Below are 22,203 nucleotides of genomic sequence, written 5' to 3' on the forward strand. Positions count from 1 at the left end.
TCTTTAATCTTTGTAAATACAAAGCGGAAGATTGAATCTGATCTTGTGTCAGCTGCCCAGATGTATCGACAACTAATGATAAAAGATGCAGATGACAAACCGGACCTAGTTTTTTCTCTTGATCTGCACAACTGTTAAACTGCCAGCGAACGTAAAATTTTAGCTTTTTATAAACGTCCAAATGTTGATTGGACATGCAAAGGTAGTTAATGATACTCAGCATCCATTTTAGTTCTGTCAGATTTTGTAGTTTGCTGAGGTCCTGAAGAGCACAGAACTTTTCTGGGTCAGGTTTAATGCCCTATTTAGTGAAATAAAGCCCCACAAAACTCAGTTCCTTCTGACTAGAACTGCATTTTTCCTTTTTTAGCTTCAGCCCTAAGGAATAAATAACTTTTAGAACTTCAAGTCTTTGGTCATGTTCTTCTTGAGTATGACCATATAGCAGTAATGTTCCAGAGTAGGTCACTCATGTGCTTCTAAAATGTCTCTGAAGCACAGCTTATACCAAAGGGCAAATGACGAAAGCAGTACCTCTTGAAGGGGGCAATGAAAGTAGTCAACCTCTTGCTGGCATCGGCTAATGTTCTAACAAATCCTGCTGGTAGCGTCAATGCTGGAAAAGACTGGTGCTCTTGCTAGTTCGCAAATTACATCATTCAATCTATTCATTCGAACATCAACACATATCCTAATGTCTCCATTCTTTTTGGTGACTCGCACCATTGGGTCTAACCATTGAGTGGATTCAGAAATCTCTACGATCACGCCTAGCTGCTCCATTCTGTACTGTTGTAATTTTACGTTTTTAAGCATTGTGATTGTACACTAGGAGCTACATGTATGCTCTATGGCTCCACTGTACTTTTGAGCATTATTGTAACTGGTTGGCATGCCATCAGTCATGAAGAACCAAACACTCCTATTTCGTCTGATCTATTTATTAGCCCCAACTGATTTGCAGTACTGCGTCCTAGAAGATTTACGACATGGGCTTGCTCACGAAAAACACATATTTAGTGTTTCATTCCATTTCCATTTCCTTTTATTTTTATCTTGCCTGTGCACTCAAGCTTGCCACCAGGGTGTCTGCACCAGAATCAATTTTGAATTTAATTATTTGGCCTTCCATAAGAATATTAACCGTCCATGGCGGAATGAGTGCATTCTTACTTTGAAAGAAGACCAAAACTTTGCAGAAGAACTTTGAAGAAGTTACTTAAGAAGAACCTTTGTGTGGCACACAACTGCGAAATGCCCAATAATTTTCCACTATTGACATTTATTTATTTATTTATTTATTTGGCATTACAGTATTCTTTTTGATTATGCGCTGTTGCATTTTGTGCATTTCCTCCTGTCATATTCCTGTCACTCATTCATTTATTCATTTTCTTGTCGACTTAGTACCTTTATTAATCTGGGGTCGCCACAGCGGAATGAACCACCAACTTATCCAGCACATTTTTACACAGCGTATGCCCTTCCAGCTGCAACCCATCTCTGGGAAACATCCACAAACACTTATTCACACACATACACTCAGGACAATTTAACCTAGCCAGTTCACCTGTACCGCATGTCTTTGGACTGTGGGGGAAACCGGAGTACCTGGAGGAAACCCAAGCAAAAGCAGGGAGAATATGCAAAGTCCACACAGAAACGCCAATTGAGCTGAGGATCGAACCAGCAACCTTCTTGCTGTGAGGCAACAGCACTACCTACTGCGCCACTGTTTCGACCCTTCCTGTCACTCTATTATTTTATACACTATGGCCTTGTGGTTATCTCTGACTCTGTACTCATTTTCTGTCCTCTGCCTCTTTTGTTGGGGTTTTCTTACCTCTTCTAATTTGCTGTCAGATTGCTTTGCATTTTGTTTCTTAGTGAACTCTTGGTTATCTGCCATTTCAATTGCTCTAGTGAGTGTCCGTGTTGCTTGAAGCTGCTGCTTTTCTGACAGAAATTTATCTCTCAATCCAATCATGATCCTATCTTGGATGTATTCATCTTTTAATTCACCAAAATCAGTGTTCTGAGAGCTCATATAGTCCTCTAATGACTCGTTTCCACTGAGTGGTATGGTACGGTACGGGTCACTTTTATCAGGCTTGCATTTCTTGCTCGAATAAGTGTCTACAGTAAAGCTGTACAGGTTGTTTATATATCATATGAGAAGCACTTCTCACAAAACAGATGCTTTAATTATATAAATACTTGTTTATAAATGTTTATTACTAACTTTTCTATTAACATGATTTGATAACTGCAGATCAATGATAGTATGAAATGGCCTATGTCTGCAATTATATAAAATAAATAAATAAATGCAACCTATATGAACACATACAGACCCTTACAGTCTCTGATATGTTACCAATTACAGATAAAATACTCACAACATACATTTAGTCCTTATTTGAGTTCAAAAACAATACGCAACATAGCCCACAGTCAGATCAAACCTCTCGTCTGCATCTTTAATCTTCACCAGCACATGTGGCATCTGTTAGAGTAATTCCATCATTCCAAAGTCATAATAGTTTAAAAGGCGATGATAAACATGGCAGTTTGTTCATGATTCAGGTTGCTGAAACAATTTGCTCCTGTTTTGTGGGGCTTCTTTTTTTCACGCTTCGCTCTCGCGTTAGTCCTTTTCTGTTTTTGAAAGGATCAGACTTGTGATTCAGTAATCACACAAACTTTATTATCATCAGCTCAAGAAGTTCATTATATCAAATACAGACGTGATCGTGACCCTGGAGACAGCGAAAACCGTTTGCACTTATAGACGGCCTCGTAAAACAACAACAGGACATGGCATTTTTTGTTCTTCTTGGCTTTGTGGCTGTTCACCAAGACAACGACAAGGTTTGTTTGAGCTCGGGTCATCCATGGCTCATTATTATATGTATATAGTATTTCCATGTAATGTCTCTGTTGTGTATTTAAAAATTGTTCGGTACGCTTTTTGCCAGTGGAAACTGCCTTTAAAGTGTATCGTACCGTACCCCTCAATGAAAACAGGCCATAACAAACGCCTCCACTGATTTGACATCTTGCTGACATTGCTGATGAAAACGTGCATGTACATATATTATGTTTCTCTGGAGTATTTTTCTATATTTATCTTTGTCGTCACATGGTATCATAAGTGATTTGAATTTATTCTCTGTGTCCTTCCCCATGGAAACAAATTAGTGCATTAGCCTGCACATTGCCATCTTCCAGTGATAATTTTGAGGCTGTTCTATAACGCATTTCCACTAGGGCCATTCTCTTGGTCGATGTAAAAAGAAAATTTTCAGTGGCAAATTTATTTGCATTTTCTTGACTGTGCAGCTCTTCACTTATAGGAGAAATACAGTAACAGTCTAACAGTGTCCACTGAATTAGTATCCCGCTTCTGACACCATGTCATGAATTTTATTTAGTACTTAATACCCCTGCAATAACAATACACAATTTATTTCTCAAACTGCTGCTTTGCAGTTGCAGTATGAACTTTTGCCACAGGGTATTGTCTCAATTTATGAAAGCAGGACAAGATCAGTGAAATCAAAATGATTGTTGTCAATGCCATATTGAGTTTTAAAGCTGAAATTGAACTTAATCAAATTGAGATATACATAATCTATAAATATACGATAAATACATAATCTGAGCCTAATTGCCTTAACAACCCTATTCAGCAGAGATCAGAGCACTGATATCCTGCAGATGAAATGTTAAGATGAGATCTATATAATGCACTGGTCAGGCAAGCAAATTATATTTACTTGACCTTCATTTGGTACCAATAGGCCTCCATTGTTTTGCAAGGTTAGCAAATCATCGTTGCCACAAAGAGATGTGGGCACAGCTGCACTAACTAGGCTACTCCAGCATACATCACAAGTCAGCTTTTTTATAACCTGCCTAATGACTAACCCGAAAATATACACCAGAGCATTCTCTTAAGGACCACAAAACTGATTGGCAGGTAACTATGGTTTAAATAAAATACCAGTTACCCTCTCAATAAGATAAGGTGCAATGTTGTTGTCATCCTTAGCTGGCACCACTGATGACATTTCTGTGGCTGACAGACACAGTGTTATTCTGTGATTGAACATTGTCTTCTTGAGCAATGCTGCATCAGACTATAACATGTCGGAAGTAATTTTGAGATTTCAGGCAAAGAAAAAAAATGAGTAAACAATAAATGCATCTTACTAATCAATTTTCAACAATTGTGAAGATTTTTCTCTGCTAGAAAAGCATTTGCATGAATTTAAAGTTTGATTTTCGTTAGACTAAGGTAATAATTAGAAAGGGACCAAAAAAAAGCGTACTGTACAAATTTTTGGGTACCTATCAAACAGAACAGTGACAAAAAGGGCAGAGCTAGACTTACTGTTAAATGCTAATGGTTTAGAGAATTGTCACCAGTGCTTCACTGGTGTTTTTAAATAGCCATGACACATCATATAAAACATAGAAGATAAAGACATTAGTGTTATGTTATTAATGTATATGTATTTTTATGTTAACGTCTTATACTTATTTTACTTATACGTATTATACTTATTTTATGTTTACTAATGCTTAGTTTACATTTGCATATTTTATTCTTTTTCTTTCATTGCTAAGTATTTATTTTCCTTTTGTTACTGTGTGTAAATAGCTCTGATCTATTTGTATGATTGGGAATGGAAACACTTCTGAGTACTGTAAATAAATATCTTCCCTGATCAGTTGCCATCATTTGTTGGTAAATCCTGTTCGCCTGACTTTAGGTCAACTCAAGGAACTGTTGTTTCACATTTGGTGTCAGAAGTTGGATGGCAACTCGCAAGACAATGAGGAGCTTTGCGAGGAGGAAGTGGCCAGGAAACAGTGATACAACGTCAATGTGTTCTCCCCAAGTCAAAGTCACTTAAGATTAGTTCTCCTGCAGCAGCATCTGGAGGAAGCATGTATGCTGTGTTGTGTGACTTCCTAAATGTGGATGACAGGTCCAGGGACCTAATGAGATGGTGAGGGCTGAGAAGAGCACAGGATGGTACGTCCTGGAGATGAGGGAGCAGCTGATGTGATACAGAAAGCTGGCCCAAGACAATCTACAACAAGCACAAAAAGAACAAAATCAATGGTATGGTCAACATGCCCACAGATGATGTGCTGTTCAACTTGAACAAAAAGTTACTGATGAAGTGGCAAGGCCATTTAAGGGTATGATATATAGGCAATGCAGTGGCGCAGTAGGTAGTGCTGCTGCCTCACAACAATAAGGTTGCTGGTTTGAGCCTCAGCTCAGTTGGTTTCTGTGTGGAGTTTGCATGTTCTCCCTGCATTCGCGTGGGTTTCCACCTGGTGCTCCGGTTTCCCCCCACAGTCCAAGACATGCTGTACAGGTGAATTGGGTAGACTAAATTGTCCCTAGTATGTGAGTGTGTGTAAATGAGTGTGTGTGGATGTTTCCCAGCGATGTGTTGTGGCTGGAAGGGCATCAGCTGCGTAAAAATGTGCTGGATAAGCTGGTGTTTCATTCCGCTGTGTCCCCGGATTAATAAAGGAATTCAGTTTTGGAATTAAATTATGTGTGTGTGTGTGTATATAACTTTTTGAGTGAATTAGCTCAAAGTTAATTGCAGCACTACAATGCAAAGGTTACAAGTGTTCGGGTTATAAATTGCAAGTTGATTAAAACTCAAATTTACCATTTCTAATGATGCACATGGTTCTTACCTCTTCCAGCTCTACTTCTCTCTACGGCTTTTCTTCCTGAGAGGATGAACTGGTGTCATCATTACTTGAGCTGCAGGAAGTGCTGGTTAATTTTATCCCTGCTGCTTCCTTTATCCCTGTAGCTTTCAAACACAGACAACGCGAAACACATTTACACAAGTTATATGACAAGCTCTCAATAGGCCATATTCACATAGAATATGCCATTATAATACGGCTGTTAGTCATGCAATTGAGGCTTAAAAACTGTTAATTTTACAAGGTTCAGTTACTTACAAATGTGTCAAACACATTGTCAAAAATGCTGCACCGAACTTGGCTATATTTACCAAAACCTTATTAGGTATACGTCATTCTTGTCTTGTACATCAAGTTGCATGTTATCATTAGTATGTATTTAGTATGTAGTATTTAAAGAGTATTCATTTGAGGTTTGGTGGCAACAGTACAGCATTAAAAACTTTAAAGGGCACCTAGGTTACCCCTTTTTCCAGATTTAATATAAGTCTTTTGTGTCCCCATAATGTGTCTGTACAGTTTCAGCTCAAAACACCCATCATATAAGGCTGGACAACAATTCAATATCAATATATAATCGCAATAGATTTTTTTGTCAATAACGGTGATATGATTTTTAAACCTATTTCTGATTTTTTGATATACATTTGCATATTGATACTGTGTTAATATTGCATATTTATACATTATCACTTTTCACTGAATGACGGTCAGTGCTCAGCCGTCAGAAAGAGCGTGATGTCAATTGCGTGATGATCACATTTCCGCTGCCATAGCTCAGCAGCAGTTGGTTACGCTTAGTCACAGAAAGTTTTAGTTACAAAATGAGTGCCCTGAATACAGATGTGAAGGAAGAAGCTTCCGCAAGTAAGATAGCAGACAAAACAGTTGATAAGAGAGGAAAAACTAATTCAGTGGTGTGGAAGTGGTTCGGCTTTTTAAGTTCTGGTAAACTTTAGGTTTCGGTGCTCTGCAAAATGTGCCAGAGAGTGGTGCTAGCAGCAGGAACACTTCAAATCTGTTCCACCATTTAAAGCAGTTCCACCTGATAGACTATATTGAGAGTCAGAAGATGAGGCATCATAAAAGTTTAGGCCAAACTGTTGCATCACCTTCCCCCCCTCCCCGAAACTATTTGTGTCAGAAGACAAGGCGATGAAGCAATTATAGATGGCTGCATTCCTACCTTACGACAAACATTCCAAACATCATAAAACCCATTACTTTTTAGCTAAGGACATGATGCCATTTAGTATAGTGGATAGCGTGGGCTTCAGAAAAATTATGTCAAGTCATTGACCCCCGATTCGAGCTCCCTAATCGAAAATATTTTTCACGCACTGCTATACCTGCACTTTATGGTCAAGTTAGGGACAGGGTGGAGGAGCAACTGAAGTCAGTGTTGTATTTTGCGATGACAGCTGACCTCTGGTCAAGTCAATTTGACTTTAAAAAGTTAATTTGACCAAAAAAACATAACCAGAACCGCCGCTCTTCCGAGCGGACTCGGTAATGATCTATTCATTTAGAAAAGGGAATTATTACTACTTCTTGTAAAGTAGATTAATCATTCATAAATTTTGATCAACTTATAGCAGCTAGGCAGGGGAATCTAACATTTCAGTGACTTTTTCTGTGAGGCAAACAATACAATCCACTTGATTACAATGGTATTTATTGACTAGTCTGACATATAATGAACAAACGCACAAACATAACATAAAACATAGAACAAAGGTATACTACATGTAGATAGGCTATGCATAAGTATCTATACAACATTTAACAAACAGAAAGAAGCAGAAAAGCGAGGAAATAAAGGGTCAGATAAAGAGTGGCAAATCAACCCCAGTTCCACTGACTATTAAGGATCACCAAGATTATGAGAAACATCTTTTTATGGTAAAAGGGGCACAGCTTACTCGCATAACTAAATACCTAGGGTGTAGGGATTTGCGCTCTCTCTTTTTGCGAATTTCTTCCGTTGTGATAGTAGTCCTTTGATGTCCTTTCTTGATGCGTGGAGTTTGCAATATAGGTCGGATGCAACGCGATCGCAACTTTAAACTGAGTTTACTTTGCCGGAAAATAAGAAAGCGTGGGCTCAGGCGAGCCACGCGGCACAGAAGCGCCGCTAGACCCCTCAAAGGGGTGACCTCCTTGAGCGGTTCTTTGTTCGAATGTTCTGCCTCGTGATTAGGGAGGAGCCAGGTTTTAAGCGTTGGCTCCATTACACCCCATTTAGCATGCTCGACCAATGATTTCAGAGCAAAGTTTGAGCGCGAAACTTCCTTTGTCTCCAGTCTGCTCATATGCAAATTTGAGTGTCTGCCCAAAGCATGCGGAGAAGCATTAATTCAAAGCAATAAAGAATGCATGCCGTACAAGTTATTATCATGCTCTACGCATCATGTGTTGTAAAATGTCAGCGGAAACCCATCGGTACCAATCATGGGGGGGTTTAAAAGTACATAAAATAATAATTCCTACATCCTTACAATATTTATGCTCTAAAAAGGCCTAAAAGTACCAGGCGTGCGGGTTATATGAGGGATTAAACATGTAAGAAAAGTCAGAGATGAAACATTGTTTACAAAACATAACATCTTAATTTTAGGCTGATCCTGGATTTCTGAGTCCCTTTTCAGCGTCGAGAGCCTCGTGTGTGTGTGTGTGTGTAGTCCCCCCGCCCACCAATATTGATTGACAGCTGCAGGCATTAACATGTCTCCGTAGTAATGCATAAAATCAAATCGACAAGAGCGCAAAGCAACCGGGAATAAAAGGTCTGTTCAGTTTGCTAGGATCATCAATCATCTTCAGACGTGATCAAAAGTGAGTTGTACAAGTTTAACATGTTTTAAAACGTGTGCACGTGTGTAATGAAGTACAGCGATTCACTTTATCAGCACAGCCGCACCGTCTGCATGTCTACGCTATGTATGTGTGTGTCTGCTAGGGATGGGAAGATTAACCGATATGTATCGATACGCGGTCATGCGCGTGCACGATGCGAGTGCATCGGTTGAGCAGCAGAGGATGAATGAAATTTTGGAAGCAAATCGAGATGCATCGGTTTTTGCGAGATGCATCGATTTTTTCGAGATACAGCTTATATTTTTAATATAGAATGTATTTTTTATTTATTAACAAGTGTTGTCAACCTGTTTTTGGCGCATAATTTAATCGACCTACATAAAGTAAGCCTTAGCAACGGATTTGCGGATGAAGCTAGTGGTGCGCCCTCAGAAAGCGCGAGAAGCAAAACAAACATTTTATTCCCCACTGAGTTTTAAATCTAAATTATGGATTTAAGGATGGACGACATGACAGGACAGATGCAATTTGCAAAATGTGCCGCGCATCTGTAAAATACGCGGGCAGTACGACTAATCTGAAATCTCACTTGAAGCGGCGCCACGGTGTTGTTGTGAAAGCATCTTCCAGTGTTTCTGCATCCCCGGCTTTCGCACTGCTTCAACCAGCTCCAAAAGTGGTGAGAAAAGCATTGCAAGTTTTTTTTCCATGCGCAACAGTTCTGCTCGCTCTACGCCAATAACGAATGCTATTGCATTGTTCATCTGCAAAGATATTCAGCCTAGTGTCACGGAAAACGATAGTTTTAAACACCTCCTCCTGTTAATTTTTATTTAATTATAATAATAATATTAATAATAATAATGATAAAAATAATTGGGTGTCACGGTGGCACAGTGGGTAGTTTGACCACCTCACAGCAAGAAGATTGCTGGTTTGTTATATTTTTATTAGCCTGTTGTTTACAGTGACAGTGATGTTTCAAAGCAGCATAACACTGCTAGTTCACGACCATAAGTTTTGAATAATCAGTGGCAAAATATATCTTTGTAAAACTTGTTTTCATAGTTGAAAAGTTAAATCACAATTCTTGTTGTGCAATGCTAAATTTATTTATGTTGAAAGAGTGCAAATATATACATATTTTTTTAATATATATTGCACTTATACATTCTGTTTATCTTGAAAATACTTAAATAAAATGTGCTATATGTTCTAAAATGGCCCTCTACTGTAAACTGACACTCTGGCTCTGAGAGAAGAGCCAGTTTGTAAAAAAAGTCTTGGTTTTGCTTGGTTAATAAATAATCAAACTCATTCAATGGCACAGCATCCTCTTTCACATAATCTCATAAACTTGAACTAATTAGTTAGTGCTGAAATATCGCATCGTATCATGATATGGGTGTGAATCGTATCGTGTTGCATCGCAATGTCACAAATGTATCGCTAATATATCGGATCGTATTCTTTGTATCGAGATGCGTATCGGATCGGCATTATAGCTTAGATGCCCAACCCTAGTGTCTGCGCTACGTGTCTGTGCTATGTGTGTGTGTGTGTGCTACGTGTCTGTGCTATGTGTGTGTGTATGCGCTACGTGTCTATGCTATGTTTGTGTGTGTCTGCGCTACATGTCTGAGCTTTATGTGTTTGTGTGTCTGCGATGTGTGTGCGTGAACTTATTGTTGCAACTCCACAAAAAAAGCATCAAATACTGATTGATTGGTAAAGTTCTTACTGTAGTATTTCTCATAAACCTTACGTGAGATCTGCTTCCTGAGGCAGCCGAGGGCGGCGATTGAGGCATGTTGCTGACAGGCACGTGGGAAGGGTGGGCGGGGATGACTAGCCTTAAAGGCCCAGTGCAAAAAAACAGCAACAACCTTTTCCCAGCTATAAAACAGATGCTTCAAACAGCTATAATAAATACTGTGATGGGTGTTTTGAGCTGAAACTTTACAGACACATTCTGGGGACACAAAAGACTTATAATAAATATGAAAAAATGGGTAACCTATGTGCCCTTTAATATTAATTTTATCATCACAAATTGACATGAGTACTTAAACACAAGATTTAATTTTTTAGTGTACACAAAAACAACATGAACAGAATTTTATTCACCACTATTTTCACACACACAAAAAATGACAACAAACACAAGAAACAAAAAAGAACAATATGTAATGGGGTTGCCTCACCAATGACTGAATGGGGTTGCCAATGACTGAACTACATTAGCCCAAATGTGGGGGCCTGTAAAATACCCTCCTTCTTGTAAATCTCTAAGTCATCAAATACTCGATGCATGGGCAGCCTCAAAACAATTATACATGTATTTGCTTCTGGAAAAAATTTGTCTAGCTCATTATCCTGTTAATGCAAGAACTCAAGTGCTGGTTCAACAGGGAAACCCAGCCTGGCAATAGAGGTTGAACCAGAAGCAAAAGCCAAAACCTGGCTTAAAGAAAGATGATGCGCCCTCTGAGAAAAAATATAAAAATAAAAAGATTATACAGGTTTTCATTTAATTTTAAATATGGATTTTCTTCTTACAAAAAAAAAACATTACCCCTTCATTTGGCATTTATTACTGTAACAAATTTTGTTTATGAATACTCCGATCAGGATTTTAAAATATATATGAGCAATTCCATGAAAATGTCAACCTTATCATGAAAAAATAAACTTTTGACCAAAATAACAAAACCTATTTAAATTTGCTCATTAAGGTCTATATTTTATTGTAATGATGTGCTCTTGTTGAATATTTAAGGAAATTGGTTTGTTTATCCATTAAATATGAGAATTGTGCCAATGGTAAATTTTATTATAATCCAACCACATTTTGTGCTTTAGAAAAAGGGATTAAAGACTCACCTTTTTCATGCTTTATGTTAACAGTAATCATTCTGCAGAAGGATTGGAGTCTGTAGTATAAATAATTACCCTTACTTTTTCATAACATTACTGCCCTTTTGATTTATGAGCTACATATTTAAGACATCACGCAGCTTCACTCACGTGTCACGTCCGTAACGATTTAATGAAAAAGTTTATATTGTGGAATAAATATTATAACAAATAAAATGAAACTTTGTATACAAAGCCAAAATATGTCCATACTAATTATGATCGCCAACTCATCTCAGGTCTTTGCTTTAAACAACTACAATTTTGCGTTACGGACGTGACCATTTTTGAACTCCTTATTAATATAAGCCAATGACTAGCGCATATTTGTTCATTATGATGCTGCATTACAATTACTGACTTACATAACATAACATCCATATGTTATATCAAGAACTGAACATTTCAGTTAGCTATAAACCATTATAGTAACATTTCAAAAATAAATGTTTAATAAAGAGAACAACGTTTTACATGCCATAATCTTGGCGTGTAATCTTGGTGTTTTGGCGATTCAGCACCTTGTGTTGAAGCACTTCTTGTTTCTTTTGTAGATAGGGTAACTGACCGTCAAATAATAGATCAAATAGTTAAGATACAATCTATGCCAAACTAGGAATGCTGATTTCGATTCATTTTGCCAACCAACAACCGCTCGTTAAGCGAATATTAACCGTTAACAGATTAATATCAAAATATTATTTAATAAAAAAAATTGACGTGCCTATTTTGTCTGACACATTAAATATTGCATTTTAAAATGCTGATTTAGGTTATTTTAACATGCGAACAGCATACAGAAGGAGCATCTTCACGCACCTGCAGTGTTTTTTAGCAGCACAGAAAAACTGAATAAACTAACAAAAATAATAAAATAAATCCTGCTCTAAACCTTTTTACTTAAATGACAAATTAAGATTACAAAACGAAAACATTGAATGCTTTTTAAGAATCGGCATTGACTGTTTGTCCAATCGTGTTTTTTTCTTCCGTCAATTAAAAAATATTAGGCTAGCTCAAATAGATTGCTTTACGGAAAAAAATGCATTCAATTAATGCTCCGCTGTTATAATATTACAAAACCTGTCAACATTTTAATAGAAGTCATTAGTTTAAAGATTATGTCTTAATTATGATTTATTAGCCTATTTCCTCTGTCTTACTTGCGGTTCATGTGCGCGCGCTGAGTATAGTGAAAGATAATGACAATGAACCATGCTTTGAACCTATACTTTTTGTTAAATATAGGCTAAGGATATAACAATTTTGTTATTTACATGTGATACTGTATTAATTTGCATACATGTTTTATAAGTTGTAAAATGAAAGCATCAGTTTGGTGCGAAATTATCCTAAAATATTTGGCTTTGTTTGATTTGTAGATTAGGCTATGTAGGCTATTTAAAAATGTATATAAGAACTTATAATAACTGTTATTTTCCAAATGGAAAAAAATTGGTTTGTTGGTTAGTCTGCACTAAATCATCAATATACCTAGTTGAGATTATGACGCGGCTCCAGGCAGCACAGACGACCAGCATCAGCCCTGGTTCGTCAACTCCTGTGTCAACTCCTGTGTCAAACTGTGGCCAGAATATCCTTCTTTCATTTTGCTTCTTTGGCAAAATACATCTGTAAGCACGTGTGTTTGCACGTACGTGTTACTGTTCTGCGAGTTAACAAATATGTGTTGCTCATAGAGGCCGATCACAACGAACGCGCTTTTTCATTCCAGAGACGTGAGGCGCTCCGCAATGCATTTTATATTGACAAGAAAAAAAGGATCACGGTGCTCTTTTGTATGTCACTATTGGTAACAACTGAATCAGCTGGTCTATTGTGCGCTAGTGTTGCTGTCAATGTTGTCATAATTTAATTTTTAAAATAATATTATGAAATTCAAGATTTGTAAAGTCATACAACTTTGGATGACTTAGAGCGACCACAAGTCTCTACTCCGTTATTAAAAAGTTCGCCGTATCTTGACAACACACTTTGTCACCTCAAAGGAAACCCCGCCTCTGCTTTCATTTGATTGAAGAATGAAAGACGCCACTGAGGTAACATGCTTTTCCTCTGGAGCTCACAAAGCGGGCAATGGCAAAACGCGAGGCGCGCATGCAGGGCGCAAAATCAATAACCTCCATGCATTTGGTCTTTTCCCATTGCTCAAAATGCGCACGCCGTGGGTCAGGCTGCAGGCACTTGCACAGGCCACAGCGGAGTTTTCATTTCATGCAGAGCATAAATATGTTTTTTTTTATTTTATTAATTAAATAACTATTTATAAAGATAAATTATCATAGCGACATAATTAATTTTCCAAGCCCTTTATCCAAAATCTAAGCACTTTCAAAGCTGGAAAATAGGCTATAGCCTACATTAAAATGAAAACATTTTCAAAGATTTCCAGCACCCGGCAAATGTACTTGAGTGCTTATTAAAATTATTTTACAGGCGGCAAAATAAGAATAAAATCTTGTTATTGATCTAAGCTTTAACTATAGGAGTATTTAATTTGTTAGTAAATCGATAGCACCTGCAGCTGTAATGTCATTCAATATTTTACACAATCGGTTATAAACTATAGCCTAAAAATATAAACATTATAGTCATCCATCGTACATGCCTGCAATTAATGGCTATTTTTCACAAAACCTTTCATAATAAAGTTTTCTCTCTCATCCTGGTCCTCTGTTTAAATTTTTTCAACCTGTCCTGAAGTGACTGCCGACGAGAAAAAGAAAGCAAGCGCGAGTGGACAAATTAAACTATTTATTCAATCGACTAACACATTAACTAGAATAAACTAAAATAAACTTCGTAGACACGTAGACATGGTAGACACGGTCTTGCGCACTAACAGTCGGGCAATGATTCAATTCAAGTTTGTCTGGAAAGGAGCCCGTTAACATAGGCCTATTATAGCTGATTATGTTTATTATCAATTCTATATTATTCAGAGAATAAAAGCACCATGTTAGCATGCACCACTGTTTCCGAATTGAGTTTTGAACATTCGAACGTGCGTTAACCTTTAACAACACACATGCCATAATAGGAATTAAATATAACAAGGTGATATCTATTTAAGTTTGACTAATTGTGCAACCTTACCATTCAGATGTCTCAGAGGTTAAGTTTATTGGTTTACACACCCAACAGATATCCACAAATAGGTCTTTTGTCAAGTTTTGAAAGCATTTATCTGATTTTCATAATGTGTCAACTGTCAATTTCAGAGCAGCCATGTCCGTAACGAAGACAAGTCACGTCCGTAACGATAGTTTTCCCTCATTAATGCAAAAATGAAAAACTAAATAAAATGAATTCTAAATGTCCCATGCAGAGCCAACCCTTATCCTTTTGACTGTTATATATATTTTTGGCTTCTGCATTTTTATTCACAGAATTTTAACCAAGTATGTCAACTCACAAAACTCTTTTTTTTGTCACGTCCGTAACGCATTCATTTTGCCGTCATTTTAAATATAAAACACCTGCATAGACTGATATTTTTTTGATGCCTAAACTCCATGGTTAAGGGGTAATAAAAATATAAACAGATATTTCAATATACTGTTAACATATACATTCTCCGAGTATATACGTTTCATTTTTTTTCTGCAAATGTCACGTCCATAACGCTGGAATCAGCCATATATATATATTTAGGTTTGAACAGTCAACTGTTTCTATAGCAATCTATAGACTTATAATGTCATGAACTAATAATATATAATCACAATCATCAAAGAAATAAAGAACAATTTTTCATTTTATTTATTTTTTTTATGTATGTGATTATAACCACACCTATAACAATGCATGAAATGCATGAGTCTAGAGCAGGGATGGGCAAACTTGAACCTCGAGGGCCGGTGTCCCTGCAGAGTTTTGTTCCAAAACTAGTCAAACACACCTGAACATGCTAATCAGTGTCTTTAAGATCACAAGAAATCTATAAGCAGGTGTGTTTGATTAGGGTTGGAGTTAAACTGTGCAGGACACCGGCCCTCCAGGACCGAGTTTGCCCACCCCTGAGCTAGAGTGAGTTTTTTTTTGTGTAAAAGCAGAACATCTGGTTTTTAATTTGAAATATTTTTTGTGCAGATATTCCTGCAATAAGATATTGTGGGGGTCAGGAAAACTAGATGAAAATCATTAAAAACACTGGGGGTGGCTGGCAACTTTTTAAAAAAACATTGGAGGAAAGAAAGCACATAACAATTGTTTGATGTTACTGATTGTAAACTATGTATAATATAACCAAGTGGTCTTCAACCCTGTTCCTGGGGACTCATTATCCCAAAGAGTTTATCTGCAACCCTTATCAAACACACCTATAGTGGCCAATTAAGCTCCCCAAGACTGCTTGAAAATTGTAAGCAGGTGCAATAAAGCCGGTTGAAAACAAACTTTACAGGAGAGTGGGTCCTCAGAAACAAGGTTGAAGACCTATGATATAACCAATAAACACACCTTGAATCCAGTCCTTCCAGAAACAAACTATCCTGTTTTCTATTAAACTTTTTTTGGTGCCAACTGGAGACAGCTGCGGGATGAAAAGCTCAGCTAAGTCCTCTGCCGTAAGTGCCTTTTCTCTTTGAACATTACAACCTCTTGAAAGAGGCTAGAATGTTTTTTCCACATGTTGCAGAAGCTGCAAACACTCCAGGCCTTCTTTGAATCTGAAAAAAAAAAAAAAAGATTTAAGCATTAACAAGCTATGGTCTTTTCAGTTAAATTGATTTTTTAAAACTGTTGGACACACCTCTCTAGTAATACTGAATAAGGAAAGCATTAAAAAAACTAAGGCCCGGTTTCACAGACAGGGCTTAGACTAGCCTTAGGCCATAGTTCAATTAGCACATTTAAGTAATTTTTATGAATATGCTTAGAAAAAAATATTACTGGTGTGCATCTTGAGACAAAAAAGGCACTGATATATTTACAAATCAGTGCTATGTTAATTCAGTTGAAACCGCTCAAACTTACATTGTAGTCCGGTGACTAGGCTTAAGCCTTTTCTGTGAAAATGGGGGTAAGAGTATTAGTTTTTACAAAAATAGTTTAAAAATATCATATTCAATAATATTATGTAACACCTGTGTAGGCCTGAGACTTAGGGTGCTTTCACACCTGTGAATCGATTCAGTTGTTCCGAAACAGAGATTACAATTGTTACATTGTTGCTCTTTGCTCTTGGAGCGGTTCGCTTTCACACTGCAAAGTTTCTAATCGGACCAAAAGAGCTTAAACAAGTCACGTGCGAGTAAACTCTCCTCACATTGGTCAGTGTCAGGGTTTATTTTGCAGCGTCCCGCTAAGCTGTCAGGAGAAGTGGTGGTTTGGTGGTGATTGACAGGGTGCGCGCGCGCGATGTGTCTGAGGAGAGATGCGGAGGGGAGGGGTGAGAAGGGTGCGCGACGATGCCTATTTGAGGACCTGTAGGGAGACGCGAGATTACCGGGAGATCATCACTCGTTTGCGGGCATCCGGAGACTCGCGAAACTTCCCACCCCAATCATAATTCTCTCTTCATATAGCCGTATATGCCTATTACATATCCATAAAACACAGTGATACAACCGCGCTCGGATCGGATCGCTTTCTCACTACAATCGAACCGCTCCAGGGTTCGTTTCAATCGAGCCGAGACCACCTCATTCAAGCGATCTCGGAGCGATTACTTTGGCGCGGAACAGAGCGCGATTGCCCTGTTCACATATGCCAATCGAACCGCGCTAACTGGGCAAACGAGATACGTTCCGAAACAAAAGTGTAGGTGTGAAAGCACCCTAAAATATTGATTTCTTAATTCTAATAGATACAAATGTTTGTGAGTTGCTAGCCACTTTTATATCCCTAGTATCAGTCTTTAACTCTTTGATATTGTCAGATGAATAAACAAAACCTTATAAAGTACTTTTATAAAATATCATTTAATAAACACTAATGATCTTTGAGGTTTGAAATTGTTGATTTAAAACAAAGTCTTATGGTGCTTTCACACCTGTTAATCAATGTATTTGTTCCAAAACAGGGATTAAAATTGCTACATTGTTGCTCTATGTTCTTGGTGCGGTTCGCTTTCACACGGCAAAGTTTCTAAACTGACCAAAATAGCTAAAACAAGACATATGTAAGTAAACTTTCATCAGAATGCAGTAATTAATCGCTCCAGACAGCAGCTGCGTATTTTACTTAAGCAAGGAAACTGGAGCTATATCCAGCTGCTGGATATAAAATGGAAAGATGAGGAAAAAGAGAGGCTCCTGCGGGAGGACTATAGTGTGCAAGGAGACTGGAGCTATATCCGGGTGATGGATATAATATGGCAAGATAAGGAAAATGGATAATGGGCTCTAGTGGTGACTGGGTGCTAAGAGGGAAGTTGAGAGTATCGGGATGGTAGGGTTTTTTAAAGCGGTTTAAAAGGAGGGAGGGTGTAAAAGGTATGAATGGAGGGTTCTAGCGGCTACTACTTGTAAGATGATAGGGAGGTTTGGTGGAGATTGTAAAGGGGGTGGTTTATGGCAATATCACTTCCGGTTTCACTGAAAATACGGAGGGACAGACGTTGAATGGGGGTCTGCCTCCGGGGCCAATAGCCAGAATATCTGGAAAGAAAAACGAGAAAGTCAAATTTGATTTTTGCAACCAGTATTAGCAGTCATGATAAATTGTTTTTTTAGCAGATATCCAGGTGAGCCATCTTATAAACGACATTATTGAAGGGGAGAGGGAACGCCCTTTATTAATGCAGTGTACAGTAGCTTCATTATTGGAATGAACGAAGATGCTTGATGTGGACCATTCATCTTCCCACAGGATGGCTGCTGCAACTATTGGGTGGAGTTCAAAGAGGGCTGAAGAACTTTGGTTTTTGGAATGGAAGTCAACTGGGGTTTCCATGTGGCGGCAAACCAATGCCCTTTATAGAAATCTCCGAAACCGACTGACAGGGACGCGTCTGTGAATTAATTAATGTCTATGGGGGATGCTACTAAGTCGCTGTAGAAAAAGAAACAGCTGTTCCATTGCTTGAGAAAGGAGATCCATAAGCTTAGTTCTTCGTGACTGGGTTTAGAGAGAAGGATTGTTTCTTCTAAACCATGAACTGTAGTGGAGAGTTGGAGGTGGTGAGTGATGAATGGACGGCCTTAAGGAATAATCCGCATGGCAAAACTGAGATGGCCAAGAATAGCTGTTTTTCTAGGAATATTTGGGATAGGGAAATGATTCGGTAGATTTTTTTTTTAGGGAGGGAAGCTTGGAATTTGTGTGAGTCTAGGTTAATGCCCAGAAATTCAAATAAACTGCTGGGTCCTGAAGTTTTTTCCTCTGCGAAAGGAATTCCTAGATTAATAAAAACCTGATGGGTGATTGCTAGGTGTTTAGCTGGAGGTGAAGACGGCGGAGAAATTATGAGTAAATCGTCTAGAAGGTGAATGATGTGTGGGATTTCGTAATTATTTTACAAAATCCAGCACAAGGCTTCTGACATTGTCGAATATTTTTGCATCCAAAAGTTAATCGGACTGCAAAATAGAATTGGGAACGCCAATGAATGCCAAAAAGATGCCAAAAATCTGGGTGGATTGGCAAGATTTTAACGGCAGATGAAATGTCTTCTTTAGCTAGCCAGGCATTGAGACCAGCTATTTTGATGAGAAAGATAGCTTGCATGAAGTTGTGGTAGTTAAGTGAATATTCATTTAGTGGAATAGTGCTGTTAATGCTAGGAAAAACAGAATTGTGTTGGGCCTAATTATTAGATATTTTTTGCCAGAAAATGTTCGAGTTGCGACGCCTATAAGGCTTATCCGTGGGACATTGAGGGTAGGAGCCATGAATGATCCGATCATAAAGTTATTGTTGATTATTTTTTTAAATAAGATAATCAACAGTTTCAGGTTCAGTCATAGCAGACTGCAGATTAGGACAAAAGAGACTGAGAGAAGAGAGAGCTGAGATACCTAGGTGGAATCGGTGGGTTAGACCTAAAATGAGAAAATCATAGAATATAGTATCAGTGTGAGAACGTAGTTCTAGAGCAAGGTTTGGAATATTCACAGGTAATACAGATACTTTTTAAAAAATTTTATTGTTTGCTCTAAAGACTGGCAAATAATTTTGGCGTGGGCCCCACCACAGTAAGAACATAAGTTGAGGAATTTGGAGAACATTCTGTTACATCTACTGATATTTAAATTCATGCAGATGTTGTGGCTAGGGAGGTAGGGTGTGAGGCAAGCAGACAGAAGAGAAGGAAAGTTGTAGCTGGGGTTTGAGGATCGTAGCTGGTGGATTTGATAGATGGTTTAGCGGGATCAGAGAGGGTAATAAGAGGACAGGAGGTAGTGGGGTGCAGACTGGAGTGGCAGACAGCGCAGGTTAAATTGCAGCATCCTAAAAATACTTGGTTGTGGAGCTCAGTGTCCAGAGCCCTGCAGTAAGGACACTGGTTCCAGTGGGTCACGTGTAGGGCACATTTGGCAGAGAATAATTTTTGATAAGTGTAGAAGTGCGTGCCCCTATAGGAGAGCGAAGCTCAGCAATGATTGCCATATAATCATTTAACTCACGTCTCCTATGGGGGAATGCGGAACAAATTATGTCTGTGAATCTGGTGAAGGCAATGGAAATTTCTACTAGGGATAGGATGCGGGATTGATTACTGGCTGAAGGTTTAAGGTTGACAGATAATTTGCCAAAATCAACCTGGCGTTCTGCTGCGGGAGGTACAATGGGTGAGAGGAGTTAAATAAAATCTATATCAGAACCTGGAAGGATTTGGTTGCAAGCAGAGTTTGAGATGGGTAAAAAAATAATAATAAAGTTTGATTTTGGGGAGGGGCAGGAGGAGCAGAAGTACGAGAATGAAATGGAGTATTAGAGGTAGAAGGGAAATGAGGGCTGATAAGAGAGCTGGAGGGGGCGGAAGGTCAGGAAAAGGGGGTGGAGTAAGATTGGGTAAGAGGGGAAGAGGCAGGGATGTCCTGAATGGGGTCTTGAAGCGTAAGAGTGCTTGATGTCATCTGAAGTGGCCGGGTTTCCTGGTATTGCAGTCTTGCGGAGGAGTGGCTGGCAGTGTTTTTGTTTTGATTTTCTCTTTCCTTGTAGCGGGCGGGAGGCTTGTGGATATGGAGTGAAGCGTGAACTATTTCTCTGTGTGGCTAGCAGGAGGGCTTGAGGAAGGATGAGAGTCCGATGTTGCAGTGTGGTAAAGGTTGAGGAGTTCTGGTTTATTAAGCTATCTGGGTGCGTGGATTCTGAGTTCGGCGAGCAGTTACCTGATTTCCATTACAGTAACTCTCTTTGGCGGATGGACGGAGGAGGTGGCAGAGACATAAGATGGTGTGGGTGAAGTATTTTGATATTTTTAAAGTGGATGGAACTGGAGATCTGTGGTGGAGAGGTCAGTTAGATGTGGAAAGGGTTATATGGTTGCCTGTGATGGCGGCCTCAAGCTCGGGTTGAGAGTCTGGCAGTGCTGTGAGGAGTTGAGCTGCGGGAGGAGCTTCAATGAGATCGGGTTTGTTTTGCAGGATGTTGGTTTGTTGGTTGTTTTCCTAGGTGTTGTAGTGTTGTTGTTCATGATGTTGTAGTTTGTGTAAAATAATGATGAATAGTTGGAGGAAATGATGGTGATAAAGCAAATGATAATGGTGGTTAATATAAAGCTGAAAATATGTTTAGTAGCTTGTAATGGGTAAGCACAGTCGTAGGCAGAGCAATCTTCCAGACGAAGATAAATGTGGACTAAAAACTGGTTATTTATTGTAACTTAGGAATCATATGATTAGGAGATCATGATTAGCTAATGTGAGACCTGCTGTGACAAATCATAAGCACGTGAAATTACTTTATATAAATTTAATTTATTTAGTAACTCACTGCTGCACAAAATCCCTCAACCTTCTCTCCAGCAAGAAGTTTGTTGCTGCTACCACATCATCTCTGTCTTCTAAGGTCTGTATATGCCGAAGTGACCCCAACATTGCCAGTTTGTTAGCAGCTCTTGTAATGGCCTTCCTAGCATCATCAACATTCTGTGCTGATTGAATCTAAAAGCTATCTCAATCTATCCATGACAAGTTCTCTCTTCATCAGCATTAACTTAAATCTGCAACTATCAAAACAGTACTTTTTATGAACTGTGAGGGTGAACATTAAGATACAAAATATAAAAAAGTATGTAGGGAAAAAGTGGAGAATATATTGACAATAGGCAGGTTAAGTGTGGATAACTAAAACAAAGAAATTCAATGGTGCATGGGGTGGCGGATGTTTTTTAACATTCAGGTGTTACTGCTGATCTACACATATGTACAATGCAGAAACTACTGTATCAACTGCTAAAATCATGATTAAAATAGAGTTTATACTACCAACTGCACAAAATGTCTTTAATATGGGCATTAGTCATTTTTAAAAGGATTGCAAAAATGGTATCGCCTTCATCTTCTCTCTGAACTCGTAGTCGACTATCTCTTCAATGTCTTGTGCAGGTTGCACACTTGAAAAAAACTGTATTTACAGCTGTGCTGATATATCCCATATTATATTATGATATATTATAAATTACACATTTGAAACCTTGGACCTAAATCACCTTTCAAATTGCATGAAAGAGTCTTCTGCCAGTGAGGACCATCACAAATTTAAAAGGAATGAAAGTCCTTTATTATCAAAGTTAGAAACTCTCTCGTGGGA

At 38.4% G+C, this 22,203-nt stretch overlaps 1 protein-coding gene, 1 long non-coding RNA gene and 1 pseudogene across 2 annotated transcripts in view; 1 reads left to right on the plus strand and 2 right to left on the minus strand.

Moving 5' to 3' along the window:
* grk5l (G protein-coupled receptor kinase 5 like) overlaps positions 1-22,203 on the plus strand; it is a 785,510-nt gene that overhangs the window by 516,154 nt on the left and 247,153 nt on the right. The gene's annotated exons all lie outside the window — the stretch shown is intronic.
* On the minus strand, positions 3,427-4,073 carry LOC147835790 (uncharacterized; annotated as a pseudogene).
* Positions 15,282-20,308, minus strand: LOC147842841 (uncharacterized). Its single transcript, XR_015498573.1, has 3 exons — positions 17,282-20,308; positions 15,726-16,605; positions 15,282-15,664 (listed from the first exon to the last, which is right to left on the minus strand). It is a non-coding gene; the product is annotated as an uncharacterized LOC147842841 (long non-coding RNA).

The sequence above is a fragment of the Danio rerio genome, chromosome 8 (assembly GCF_052040795.2).
Source record: "Danio rerio strain M-AB ecotype USA chromosome 8, GRCz13ab, whole genome shotgun sequence".
NCBI lineage: Eukaryota > Metazoa > Chordata > Actinopteri > Cypriniformes > Danionidae > Danio > Danio rerio.